Raw genomic sequence first — 14,630 nt, 5'->3', positions numbered from 1 at the left:
AAAAAACAGTCTCTGTGATATTGACTGAAAACCTGAGATTTATGAATGCAGGGAAGTTAGCCTCGGACACAATAGCTGAGTAACCGTCTGTGTGCGCTAACCGGGGTTGGGTGGGTCACCTGAGTCTATATTTGACGGCTCATATAGTACAGTTTCCCAAAGTGTTATGTTAGAAATGTGTTAGGAAACTGTCAAAGGAATACCTGTATAAGTTTGGCAATTTGCACAGTTAGCATAAATTATATTAGCATTAAATAGCGTGATAGTCAATATGGAAAATTGTTCAAAAGTGGCTGAGCCCCATTGGATGATCTTGGAGGTTTTGAGGGCTTTTCAGGATGCTGAATCCATCTCTGATATTTACAGGATCTGAAATTGCAGTAGTACACCAAATGTTTATGATAGAAATGTACAGTACGGGTGTCCAGCACTTAGAAACTGCCGGATGCTGACTTGCATATGATGGACAATTTGCACACTTGGCGGTTTTTCTGTTCATTAGCATTAGCATTAAAGCCTATATGGACAATAGTCCAAAAATGATTTGGCGGATGTTGGACTTTTTTTGGGGTTATTGAAGATGCTGAATCCATTTTTGATATTTTGAGAATCCAAAATGATAGTTGGAACAAGAAAGCAAACCATATTTGTAGTCCCATAGCTCCGATGTTGATACATTTTGAAGCTTTACAGGACTCTGGATGGTTTGTATCGGACAGATTGCTTATATATCTGAAGAATTGTCCACAGTTGAAGTAATAATTTAGATCTTGTGGTCTCTATACCCAATGGCCGCCCAACAACTCATGCCATAGCCAATCAGTTTGTGCAGAATCCAGCAGGTATCCAGTTCAATAATGAATGGTAATTAGCTCAATATATGCTATTTGTGCAAATTGGCCAACATATGCAGGTTAGCATCCGGCGGTTTCTAAATGCTGGGGACCTGTACTATACATTTCTATCGTAAAACTTTGAAGTACTCAACATTTCCGGGTTCACACAGCTTGCTAATAGACTCAATTAGACTCCAATTATCCCTGCAAGATCAATGCTAATCTGATCTTTCTGCATGCTGTGAACTGTGACAGTTAATACTCCATCAACTGCATGACGTCTGACTCTGAAGCTAAACATTTAACCTCTGCTTCCTTTGGGATGGAAAAAGTACACACATCCTTCACTCAAGTAGAAGTACAGATACTCGTGTTGAGAAATACTCTGGTAAAAGTAGAAGTACTGACTAAACTTCTTTACTCAAGTGAAAGTAAAGAGGCTTTGAAATGTACTTCAGTAAAAAGTACCCATAACTAGCAGCTGTTTTAAAGAGTACCTGACCTCCCTTTATATTAATAGAACAATAATGTCATTGTTAGCTAATGAATGTTTCCATGGTGACCAACGGCAACATGACAACGTTTCCATTGGTCCCTCTTCTTTAGAGAAGACCAGGAAATGATGGATACACGGATCGTGTTCAAATCAATAGGCACGCAATGACTCTAAATAATAATGATCACACCACCAAACACACATTCAGACTAAAGGAACCAGCCTGTTTGGAAAATGAGAGAAGTAGAAAGTACAGGTATTTGAGTTCAACATGTAAGAAGTAGAAAGTACAGGTATTTGAGTTCAACATGTAAGAAGTAGAAAGTACAGGTATTTGTGTTCAACATGTAAGAAGTAGAAAGTACAGGTATTTGTGTTCAACATGTAAGAAGTAGAAAGTACAGGTATTTGAGTTCAACATGTGAGAAGTAGAAAGTACAGGTATTTGTGTTCAACATGTAAGAAGTAGAAAGTACAGGTATTTGTGTTCAACATGTAAGAAGTAGAAAGTACAGGTATTTGAGTTCAACATGTAAGAAGTAGAAAGTACATGTATTTGTGTTCAATATGTAAGAAGTAGAAAGTACAGGTATTTGAGTTCAACATGTGAGAAGTAGAAAGTACAGGTATTTGAGTTCAACATGTAAGAAGTAGAAAGTACAGGTATTTGTGTTCAACATGTAAGAAGCCATGACGACCTCCTAACCTATCAGGCTCTCCTCTCCTCTTTCTCTGCTTCCATCTCTCAGGCAAAAAGCACTTTCTTTCAAGATAAGATCCAATCTTCCTATTCCAATCCCAAAAAACTATTTTCTATCTTCTCCACCCTCTTGGACCCCCCCAAAGCACCTCCCCCCTCCTCCCTTCTGTCAAGCGACTTTGTTAACCATTTTGAAAAAAAGGTTGATGATATTCGCTCTTCTTTTTCTGACTCACCTTTACTCACCGCTGGGTCACCAGACCCTCCCTTCACCCACACACTGACCTCCTTCTCCCCTCTCTCTCCAAGTGAGGTTCTTACCCTCGTTACCTCTGCCCGTCCTACCACCTGTTCTCTGGACCCTATCCCCTCAAACCTCCTTCAGACTATCGCTCCTGATATTCTACCATTTCTCACCCATTTCATCAACACTTCTCTAACTTCTGGTCACTTTCCAAACAGTCTCAAGGAGGCAAGAGTAAACCCTCTCCTAAAGAAACCCACTCTCAACCCGTCTGATGTTATTAACTACAGACCCGTCTCTCTCCTCCCGTTCCTGTCTAAAACACTTGAACGCGCTGTCTTTAAACAACTCTCCTCTTATCTCCATCAGAACAACCTTCTGGATCCGCACCAGTCTGGTTTCAAGGCAGGTCACTCAACAGAAACTGCTCTCCTTGCTGTCTCTGACAAACTGCACACTGCTAAAGCAGCCTCCCTCTCCTCTGTCATCATCCTTCTTGACCTGTCTGCTGCCTTCCACACGGTGAATCATCAGATCCTCCTTCACACTCTCCAAGAACTTGGAGTTTCAGGCACTGCACTTTCCCTCCTCACCTCATACCTCAACGACCGCACCTACAGGGTTACTTGGAGAGGGTCCGAGTCCGACCCTTGTCAATTAACTACAGGGGTCCCTCAGGGCTCGGTTCTTGGTCCCCTCCTCTTCTCCCTGTACACAAACTCGCTCGGGTCTGTCATTAGCCCGCATGGTTTTTCATACCACTGCTACGCTGACGACACCCAACTAATTCTGTCCTTTCCCCGCTCAGAGACCCAGGTCGTCGCACGCATCTCTGCTTGCCTAGCAGACATCTCTCGGTGGATGTCTGCTCATCACCTCAAGCTCAACCTTGACAAGACTGAACTGCTCTTCCTTCCGGGAAAAGATTGTCCCACTCTTGACCTAACAATCAACATCGGCACCTCTGTTGTTTCCCCGACTCAGACTGCAAGGAATCTGGGTGTGGTCCTAGATAACAAACTGTCCTTCACTGCAAACATCGCTGCTACAACCCGCTGCTGCAGATACACGCTTTACAACATCAGGAGGATACGTCCCCAGCTGACCCAGACATCAGCGCAGATTCTGGTCCAGGCTCTCGTCATCTCACGCCTAGACTACTGCAACTCCCTCCTGGCTGGTCTACCTGCATGTGCCATCCGACCTCTGCAGCTCACCCAGAATGCAGCGGCTCGTCTGGTCTTCAACCTTCCCAAATTCTCCCACACCACACCGCTCCTCCGCTCCCTTCACTGGCTTCCAGTAACTGCTAGAATCCACTTCAAGACACTGGTACTTGCGTACCATGCTGCGAATGGATCTGGCCCTTCCTACATCCAGGACATGGTTAAACCGTACACCCCAGCACGTGCACTCCGCTCTGCATCAGCCAAACAGCTCGCTGCACCCGCACTGCGAGGGGGACCCAAGTTCCCGTCAGCAAAAACACGTGGGTTTGCTATCCTGGCTCCAAAATGGTGGAATGAGCTCCCCATTGAAATCATGACAGCAGATAGCTTACACATCTTCCGACGCAAACTGAAAACTCATCTCTTTAGACTCCACTTCGAGCGATAAAATTACTAACAAAGCACTTATATACTAATAAAGGGCTGGCTTTCTAAATGCCAGTTGAGTAGCACTTGAAATGTTTGGCTCTATGAAACCTGATGTACTTATATGATTCTGTTTTCTTAAAGGTTGTATCTTCCTGGTCGAATGCACTTATTGTAAGTCGCTTTGGATAAAAGCGTCAGCTAAATGCAATGTAATGTAATGTAATGTAGAAAGTACAGGTATTTGTGTTCAACATGTAAGAAGTAGAAAGTACAGGTATTTGAGTTCAACATGTAAGAAGTAGAAAGTACAGGTATTTGTGTTCAACATGTGAGAAGTAGAAAGTACAGGTATTTGTGTTCAACATGTAAGAAGTAGAAAGTACAGGTATTTGTGTTCAACATGTAAGAAGTAGAAAGTACAGGTATTTGAGTTCAACATGTAAGAAGTAGAAAGTACAGGTATTTGTGTTCAACATGTAAGAAGTAGAAAGTACAGGTATTTGTGTTCAACATGTAAGAAGTAGAAAGTACAGGTATTTGTGTTCAACATGTAAGAAGTAGAAAGTACAGGTATTTGTGTTCAACATGTAAGAAGTAGAAAGTACAGGTATTTGTGTTCAACATGTAAGAAGTAGAAAGTACAGGTATTTGAGTTCAACATGTAAGAAGTAGAAAGTACAGGTATTTGTGTTCAATATGTAAGAAGTAGAAAGTACAGGTATTTGAGTTCAACATGTAAGAAGTAGAAAGTACAGGTATTTGAGTTCAACATGTGAGAAGTAGAAAGTACAGGTATTTGAGTTCAACATGTAAGAAGTAGAAAGTACAGGTATTTGTGTTCAACATGTAAGAAGTAGAAAGTACAGGTATTTGAGTTCAACATGTGAGAAGTAGAAAGTACAGGTATTTGTGTTCAACATGTGAGAAGTAGAAAGTACAGGTATTTGAGTTCAACATGTAAGAAGTAGAAAGTACAGGTATTTGTGTTCAACATGTAAGAAGTAGAAAGTACAGGTATTTGAGTTCAACATGTGAGAAGTAGAAAGTACAGGTATTTGAGTTCAACATGTAAGAAGTAGAAAGTTCAGGTATTTGTGTTCAACATGTAAGAAGTAGAAAGTACAGGTATTTGTGTTCAACATGTAAGAAGTAGAAAGTACAAGTATTTGTGTTCAACATGTAAGAAGTAGAAAGTACAGGTATTTGTGTTCAACATGTAAGAAGTAGAAAGTACAGGTATTTGTGTTCAACATGTGAGAAGTAGAAAGTACAGGTATTTGTGTTCAACATGTAAGAAGTAGAAAGTACAGGTATTTGTGTTCAACATGTGAGAAGTAGAAAGTACAGGTATTTGTGTTCAACATGTGAGAAGTAGAAAGTACAGGTATTTGTGTTCGACATGTAAGAAGTAGAAAGTACAGGTATTTGTGTTCAACATGTGAGAAGTAGAAAGTACAGGTATTTGTGTTCAACATGTGAGAAGTAGAAAGTACAGGTATTTGTGTTCAACATGTGAGAAGTAGAAAGTACAGGTATTTGTGTTCAACATGTGAGAAGTAGAAAGTACAGGTATTTGAGTTCAACATGTAAGAAGTAGAAAGTACAGGTATTTGAGTTCAACATGTAAGAAGTAGAAAGTACAGGTATTTGTGTTCGACATGTAAGAAGTAGAAAGTACAGGTATTTGTGTTCAACATGTAAGAAGTAGAAAGTACAGGTATTTGGGTTCAAAATGTAAGAAGTCAAAGTAAAAAGTCGTCATAAAAAATAAGTATTGGAGTAAAGTACTGATACCAGAAACATGTACTTAATTACAGTAACAAAGTATTTGTACTCCCACCTCCGGTGACAGGAAGCGTCCTGATTTCCAGCAGACTGAAGGTAACGGTGTGAGTTTCAGGACGGATCAATGCTCGCTAAAAATAACCTCATTAAACACTGACCACATCCCGAAGAGTCTGAACACGGCGATCAGGGGAAGTTTCATCTGGTGGAGATTAATCTGAGATCTGTTGGTCCCAATTACTTCCATTTTATTTCAGATGACTGTATCATCCATTAAATGTAAATAACATTGAATGGGGTCTTTGGCACCGGCATATTTTTTCTTCACACTAAACTTTAAAATGTTCTATCTATTTTGAGTTGTTAATATTGTATAATTGTCTATTTGCCACTCCTTTTTTTAATTCTAATTATGTAATACATAATTGTTTTGCTGCTGTTACGAAAACATTTCCCAATTTGGGATCAAAACAGTATATCTTAAATAAAACAACACTCACCATATACAAAATACACAATAAAAGCGCTAAGTGATTTTTCAACGATGAACTTATTATTATTATTATTATTATTATTATTGAAATGATTATTATCAATATTTCTATTGTATTTATTAGTCTCAAGGGGCTTTGCAGAGTACATCATGTGACCATCTCTCTCCCTCTAGACAGGCTAACCAGGTGAAGACACGACTCTGTCCTAAAATATTGAAATAGTTGCTGGTCCCGATTAAAGGTTAAAAAGCCGTCTTCAGTGAGGTTGAACCTGACATCCAGGCTGCCGTTCCTGCTAAATAGTTAATGATCTGTAGTGATGTATTCCTCTTGAACTTGTGACTCGTGGTGCTATTCCTATCTCACAGACGTGGAAGAGAAGGATTAGGATGCGTTTCCTCGACCTTAATATGTACTGTTCAATTTCAATGTAGAAACTAACATCTTGAAAAAACTTCTTGTCGAAGCCTTGAACACACGAGAGGATGCATTTTTAATAGCTGGTTTAATTTCACGTGTGTGTGTGTGTGTGTGTGTGTGTGTGTGTGTGTGTGTGTGTGTGTGTGGTCTAGCATTACCATCTTTATGGGGACCAAAATCTGTTTACACAGTCACGTGTGGGGACTCGCCTCCCTTATGGGGACATAATGGAGGTCCCCATAAGGGGAATCATTAATTTTAGGTTGAAGACTTGGTTAGGGTTAGGCATGTGTTGGTTAAGGTTAGGATATGTCTCCAGGAAACGCATTTAAGTCAATGTAATGTCCCCTGAAGTGATGTATACATGGTGTGTGTGTGTGTGTGTGTGTGTGTGTGTGTGTGTGTGTGTGTGTGTGTGTGTGTGTGTGTGTGTGTGTGTGTGTGTGTGTGTGTGTGTGTGGCCTAGCATTACCATCTCTATGGGGACCGAAATCTGTTTACACAGTCACATGTGGGGACTCACCTCCCTTATGGGGACATAGTGGAGGTCCCCATGAGGGGAATCATTAATTTTAGGTTGAAGACTTGGTTAGGGTTAGGATATGTCTCCAGGAAACGCATGTAAGTCAATGTAATGTCCCCTGAAGTGATGTATACATGGTGGGTGTGGGTGTGTGTGTGTGTGTGTGTGTGTGTGTGTGTGTGTGTGTGTGTGGGGGGGGGGGGTGTGTGTGTGTGTCGCTGTTAATTATTTTGTAATTGACGGCTGACTAATAATAATTATAATAATAATTATAACAAGGAGAAGCTAAACAAAAAAAACGTTGAAGGTACAACAAAATAAACAAAACAAATCCTCAAAAAGTCTCCGTCATGTTCAGAAGGGGCAAGAAGAAGAAGAAGAAGAAGAAGAAGAAGAAGCTTAAAAGCGTTACTGGTCCTCCTAGCGTACATTTTTCTTGAAAATAGAAGATTAGGTCATCGTCATGAGCATCCATGATATTGGATTCTTTGTTTTAAACAAATAATAGTTTTTGTGCAAAACAAACAAAGAAAAAATAACTTTTACAACGACAATAAATATCAAGCATGAGTTCAGCGCTCCTGATCAGAACATTCAGGGTTTGGTTTCTAAATATTAGTTTTAGTTCAGATCAAGTTTCCCAGTATCTGAGCTCATCATTAGTCATTCCACAGATCAACACCTTTTGTTGAGAAGGGGTTGATCTGTGGACTGACTGTAATGATGAGCTCAGATACTGTTGTCTTAACGAGCCTTTAGGGCGACAACTGTTTCCACGAGGAAAGCACACTTCAGGTTGTGAACATCTATGAGACGCAATGCAGACAGCTGTGTATTTAGAGCGCATACATCTAATTCATCTCGTGCTATGCTTCGCATAAACTAATTGAGACACAGTGCTACGAGCTAAAGGCTAACGTTTGCTAAGCTTGTTTCTCTGATGACTTAAGATCAAAATGTTGAGAATGTTTCTACTGGGAAAGTAATACCCGCAAAGGTCTCTTAACGTCCCAAAAAACTAAAAACATTGATTAAAAGCAATAAAGAAACTGTGTTAACGCTCAATAACATATTTTAATATAAAAAAATGAAATATTACAAACAAGTTAACCAGGGGCTCGCTTAAATCGACCTGTCAGTGTGCTAGCTAACGTTAGCTTTCTATCTAGCTAACTTTAGCTTTCTATCTAGCTAACGTTAGCTATCTACTTAACAAGTTATCCAGGAATAAACTCTAACGGCCCGTCTACACTAAAGGCATCAAAAAATCTTGAAGCTGGGCGTGTCTGAAGCTTGGCGATTTTTTGCGAGCAACGCGACCAACAACCAATCACATGAATCTCCCGCCCCCGACATACAAAGCAATAGCAATGTTAAAACGAAGTAAACTGGATATAAACTCTCCAAACAGGTGAAAACCTACCAGTTTCACCCACTGTCTCTGCCACCTCCCTCCATGCCTGGTTCCTCCGGTTTGTAACCCGGTAAATAGTTCTGGTCGTAAAGAACCGGGTGATTTGGTACCGTAATATCTCGTTTGGAATATGAGGAAATGAATTGCGGTCTGGCTCTCCCAGCTTGCACGCGGTTTGATTGGCTGCGCTTGTACTGGCGGGATTTGCATAAACGGGATTTGATTGGCTGATGCAGATAGATGCTCGTGATGCTTGCAAAGCCATGCCATGCTCCCCACAATGCAGTTCGGTGAAGATTAAAAATCTTCTACGTCACCCCATTCAAGTGAATGGGCGAAGCGTTGAAAGCATTTTTCGATGCCTGTAGTGTAGACGGGCCGTAACCCTGTTTGTTCGGCTCTGTTCTGTGGAGGAGGCTCATTACTGAAGTCTCCCCTCACACTGAACAGTGACTCAGCCTCTTGTCGCTAACAAACTAAAAATAAAGACGTCTTCACAGCGGACAGAAACAGGCGATAAACAATCAGCCCGCAATTAAAGTCTGCAGCCTCGTTAAAAAAGGCTCTTTAGGGTCTCAGACGCTCAGTTCCTCAGCCCTCTGTAATCATTCAAATAGGTTAATGATGATATATTTTAATTTAAAAACAGCTTTTGAAGATCTTTACTCTACAGACGGCTCCTTCAGTGGCTTTAGAGGAGTGGGAGACCATTACAATCCAATATTCATACATTTAATACTCAAACATAACGGTTAGTAGACACATTTATATCCCCATATCTGCAGATTGCTCTCCCAGGTCCCGTGATTTTAATTGACGTTATTTGACTCTGAATACAAACTCATGTTTTATGTACAAGTAAATGCACTTTTTTACGAGTGCACCTTAAGATGTGTCTCACTGTTTTCATTATTTTTACATAAGAAACAGCCTAAACATTTGAATCCCCTCGGTTCCACTTCAGTCCTGATTCCAGTTAAAGCAGAGTCTGAGTCATTTTGTTATTTCTTTTGAAACGTGCGTTAATGATCGACTTCCTCCAGCCCACTCAGAGACGAAGCATTTACATCTCAGTCTCATACAGAAGTATCATTTCCACATCATATGATAATTATGATCATTTGGTCGTCGTGTGTGTTGAGGAGGGGGAGGAGGGAAAGCCGGCTTAGACTCTCTGGAGGAGTGATAGCAACCAGCAATTACACTCTATAGTTAAACTCCTTTTGAATAAGAAGCAGAAAACACACGCAGCAAGAACGTATTTATTACACTGGAATCGTGACATGTTCGTGAGAGGGTCTTTCTGTAATGGATGTGATGGGGGAAGAGGGGCAGTAGATAATGAGGAACACAGATTCCTCTCCGTCTTTCTGGAGCTGCCACGCAGACTAAAGATCGATGAGATGTTGGAGACGCTGCAAATCTGACACTTCCTGTCTCTCTCCTCCTCCTCTCTCTGTTTCCTGTTCTATCACCATGAACCATTTGCTCACATTACCTCACTGGATTTAGATTTAAATGAAAAACCATGGTGGCCGACTGGGAGACCAGGGGACACTAAAGAGTGATGCACACAGCAGGGAGACCAGGGGACACTAAAGAGTGACGCACACAGCTCGGAGACCAGGGGACACTAAAGAGTGACGCACACAGCTCGGAAACCAGGGGACACTAAAGAGTGACGCACACAGCTCGGAGACCAGGAGTGACGCACACAGCTGAGAGACCAGGGGACACTAAAGAGTGACGCACACAGCTGGGAGACCAGGGGACACTAAAGAGTGACGCACACAGCTCGGAGACCAGGGGACACTAAAGAGTGACGCACACAGCTCGGAGACCAGAGTGACGCACACAGCTGGAGACCAGGGGACACTAAAGAGTGACGCACACAGCTCGGAGACCAGGGGACACTAAAGAGTGACGCACACAGCTGGAGACCAGGGGACACTAAAGAGTGACGCACACAGCTGGGAGACCAGGATACACTAAAGAGCGACGCACACAGCTGGAGACCAGGGGACACTAAAGAGTGACGCACACAGCTGGGAGACCAGGGGACACTAAAGAGTGACGCACACAGCTGGGAGACCAGAGTGACGCACACAGCTGAGAGACCAGGGGACACTAAAGAGTGACGCACACAGCTGGGAGACCAGGGGACACTAAAGAGTGACGTACACAGCTGGAGACCAGGGGACACTAAAGAGTGACGCACACAGCTGGGAGACCAGGGGACACTAAAGAGTGACACATACAGCTGGGAGACCAGGGGACACTAAAGAGTGACGAACACAGCTGGGAGACCAGGGGACACTAAAGAGTGACGCACATAGCTGGGAGACCAGGGGACACTAAAGAGTGAAGCACACCGCTGGAGACCAGGGGACACTAAAGAGTGATGCACACAGCTTGGAGACCAGGGGACACTAAAGAGTGACAAACACAGCTGGAGACCAGGGGACACTAAAGAGTGACGCACACAGCTCGGAGACCAGGGGACACTAAAGAGTGACGCACACAGCTGGGAGACCAGGGGACACTAAAGAGTGACGCACACAGCTGGGAGACCAGGGGATACTAAAGAGTGACGCACACAGCTCGGACACCAGGGGACACTAAAGAGTGACGCACACAGCTTGAGACCAGGGGACACTAAAGAGTGACGCACACAGCTGGAGACCAGGGGACACTAAAGAGTGACGCACACAGCTGGGAGACCAGGAGACACTAAAGAGTGACGCACACAGCTGGTACCGGAGCGCTTGGTGACCTTCAGGATTACAAAGCTGGAAGACTGAAGAGGAATGAGGAACATCAGGAGTGAACCGGTCCATCCTCTGAGGATCACGCACGTCTGTACTGAGATATGATCCTATAGCATATCTGTTTGACAGCTCTTCTTCCTCCTGCTTGGGTTAAACCGTCCCAGGAAGGTCAACTGCAGAGTGATTAATGTGGGTTATTGTAAACACACACACACACACACACACACACACACACACACACACACACACACACACACACACACACACACACACACACACACACACACACACACACACACACACACACACACACACACACACACACACACACAAGAGTTATAGCATTTAAGAGAATAAATCTATTCCCAGCTGGAAGGTCAGATAACCTGCACCACTGATGTACAACGAATCTGACGCAGTTACAACAGAAACACAAGCACTTTATACAGGGAGAAGACAAAAGGGGGGGGGTCTCAGAGAGGATTACAGGCTATTGAAATGTTGGTAAAACGGGCGAAACTTGCCAACATGGTAATCAAAAACCTAAGATCATATCTGTCCGAGAACATTTAGTAAATAGGCGTGCATTTAAACTGTTAGAAAAGCATAAATAGAAACCTATACATATTGACTTATGATATATTTCCATGACAATAACCATGGCAACGGCAGCAGATTTCTGCCAACGCCGTGCCAGAGTTTTGTTTTTGTTTTGGTTTCATGCTGTTCTCTGTGACGGATAGGAAGTTAGTGATTCTCCACGCTGCTGATTTCCCAGAGGTGAGGTCGGCAGTCTCCTCGCATTAGCTCGCGGATCATTGGATGTTATCCTTTGTGATTAGCCAGATAGAAAGACTCCAGCACAGAGAGCCACCAACGTGTTTTATAATATCCGCTCACGGTAAAGAGGTAAACAGGAAGAAGACATATAATGTTTGATTAATAGGTTCCACGCTCTGTAATTAATGAAAGACCATTTATAATGTCTGGCTTTTAGTTAGCTTGTGGTGTCTCATACATACCATACATGTACTTTTAAAGAGGCCCTACTCTGCTTATTGGGGTTTCCCCTCCGCTGTAGTGTGTCCTAAAGGTTCTATAGGTTTCAGACTCCAATATGTTCATTTAACTGATTTCTTATTTGAACAGATACTGACCTGTAGATCATTTTAATTGTATCTTTAATTTGATTATCCTCGTGTGAATCTGTGCTGTCCTGTTTTTCAATCTCACTCTGTTGCTGCTGAAACTCCTGAATGTCCCCACAGGGATGAATACATTTCCATCTACTAACAAAGGGCTGGCTTATCTAAAGCCAGTTGAACAACACTTGAAATATTTTAGCTCTATGAAACCTGATGTACTTATATGATTCTGTTTTCTTCAAGTTTGTATTTTGTTGGTCGAACGCACTTATTGTAAATCGCTTTGGATAAAAGTGTCAGCTAAATGTAATGTAATCTTATCTTTAGTGCATCTACATGGTCTGAAAGGTGTGTGGCGTAGTGGGTTAGGGTGACGCACACAGCTGGGAGACCAGGGGACACTAAAGAGTGACGCACACAGCTTGGAGACCAGGGGACACTAAAGAGTGACGCACACAGCTGGAGACCAGGGGACACTAAAGAGTGACGCACACAGCTTGGAGACCAGGGGACACTAAAGAGTGACGCACACAGCTGGAGACCAGGGGACACTAAAGAGTGACGCACACAGCTGGAGACCAGGGGACACTAAAGAGTGTAGCACACAGCTGGAGACCAGGGGACACTAAAGAGTGACGCACACAGCTGGGAGACCAGGGGACACTAAAGAGTGACGCACACAGCTTGGAGACCAGGGGACACTAAAGAGTGACGCACACAGCTTGGAGACCAGGGGACACTAAAGAGTGACGCACACAGCTGGAGACCAGGGGACACTAAAGAGTGACGCACACAGCTGGAGACCAGGGGACACTAAAGAGTGACGCACACAGCTGGAGACCAGGGGACACTAAAGAGTGACGCACACAGCTGGAGACCAGGGGACACTAAAGAGTGACGCACACAGCTGGAGACCAGGGGACACTAAAGAGTGACGCACACAGCTTGGAGACCAGGGGACACTAAAGAGTGACGCACACAGCTGGAGACCAGGGGACACTAAAGAGTGACGCACACAGCTGGGAGACCAAGGGCCACTAAAGAGTGACGCACACAGCTTGGAGACCAGGGGACACTAAAGAGTGACGCACACAGCTGGAGACCAGGGGACACTAAAGAGTGACGCACACAGCTGGAGACCAGGGGACACTAAAGAGTGACGAACACAGCTGGAGACCAGGGGACACTAAAGAGTGACGCACACAGCTGGGAGACCAGGGGACACTAAAGAGTGACGCACACAGCTTGGAGACCAGGGGACACTAAAGAGTAACGCACACAGCTTGGAGACCAGGGGACACTAAAGAGTAACGCACACAGCTGGAGACCAGGGGACACTAAAGAGTGACGCACACAGCTTGGAGACCAGGGGACACTAAAGAGTAACGCACACAGCTGGGAGACCAGGGTACACTAAAGAGTGACGCACACAGCTGGAGACCAGGGGACACTAAAGAGTGACGCACACAGCTGGGAGACCAGGGGACACTAAAGAGTGACGCACACAGCTGGAGACCAGGGGACACTAAAGAGTGACGCACACAGCTGGGAGACCAGGGGACACTAAAGAGTGACGCACACAGCTGGAGACCAGGGGACACTAAAGAGTGACGCACACAGCTGGAGACCAGGGGACACTAAAGAGTGACGCACACAGCTGGGATACCAGGGGACACTAAAGAGTGACGCAAACTGCTGGGAGACCAGGGGACACTAAAGAGTGACGCACACAGCTGGGATACCAGGGGACACTAAAGAGTGACGCAAAATGCTGGGAGACCAGGGGACACTAAAGAGTGACGCACACAGCTGGGAGACCAGGGGACACTAAAGAGTGACGCACACAGCTGGAGACCAGGGGACACTAAAGAGTGACGCACACAGCTGGTACCGGAGCGCTTGGTGACGTTCAGGATTGCCCACAATATTGAGTATGTAAGTGGCTTTGGATAAAAGCGTCTAACAAGTGACATGTCATGTGATAACATCCTTGTGTTCCCTCCAGAGGAGTTTCTCAGCATGTCAGGGAATCCTTTAAAGCAGTGGTACTCAACCTTGTCCCAATCAGGAGCCACATTGACGAAAAAATATTTTTGCAAGAGCCACAATCCAAAAACGCTCCTTTCCTCCCTGAAACCTTTATGCATTTGAGAATATGGATAATAGTAATATGTTACTTAAGAATGAAAAGCATAATGTACAGTGCA

At 43.7% G+C, this 14,630-nt stretch overlaps 1 protein-coding gene across 1 annotated transcript in view; it reads left to right on the top strand.

The window, feature by feature from the left end:
• Positions 1-14,630, top strand: part of gramd1bb (GRAM domain containing 1Bb) — a 186,377-nt gene that overhangs the window by 2,816 nt on the left and 168,931 nt on the right. The window lies entirely within an intron of this gene.

Source organism: Notothenia rossii (genome assembly GCF_949606895.1).
Source record: "Notothenia rossii genome assembly, chromosome: 4".
Classification (NCBI taxonomy): Eukaryota; Metazoa; Chordata; class Actinopteri; order Perciformes; family Nototheniidae; genus Notothenia; species Notothenia rossii.
Note: the sequence above shows the minus strand (reverse complement) of the source record. Positions and strands in the feature narration are given on the sequence as shown.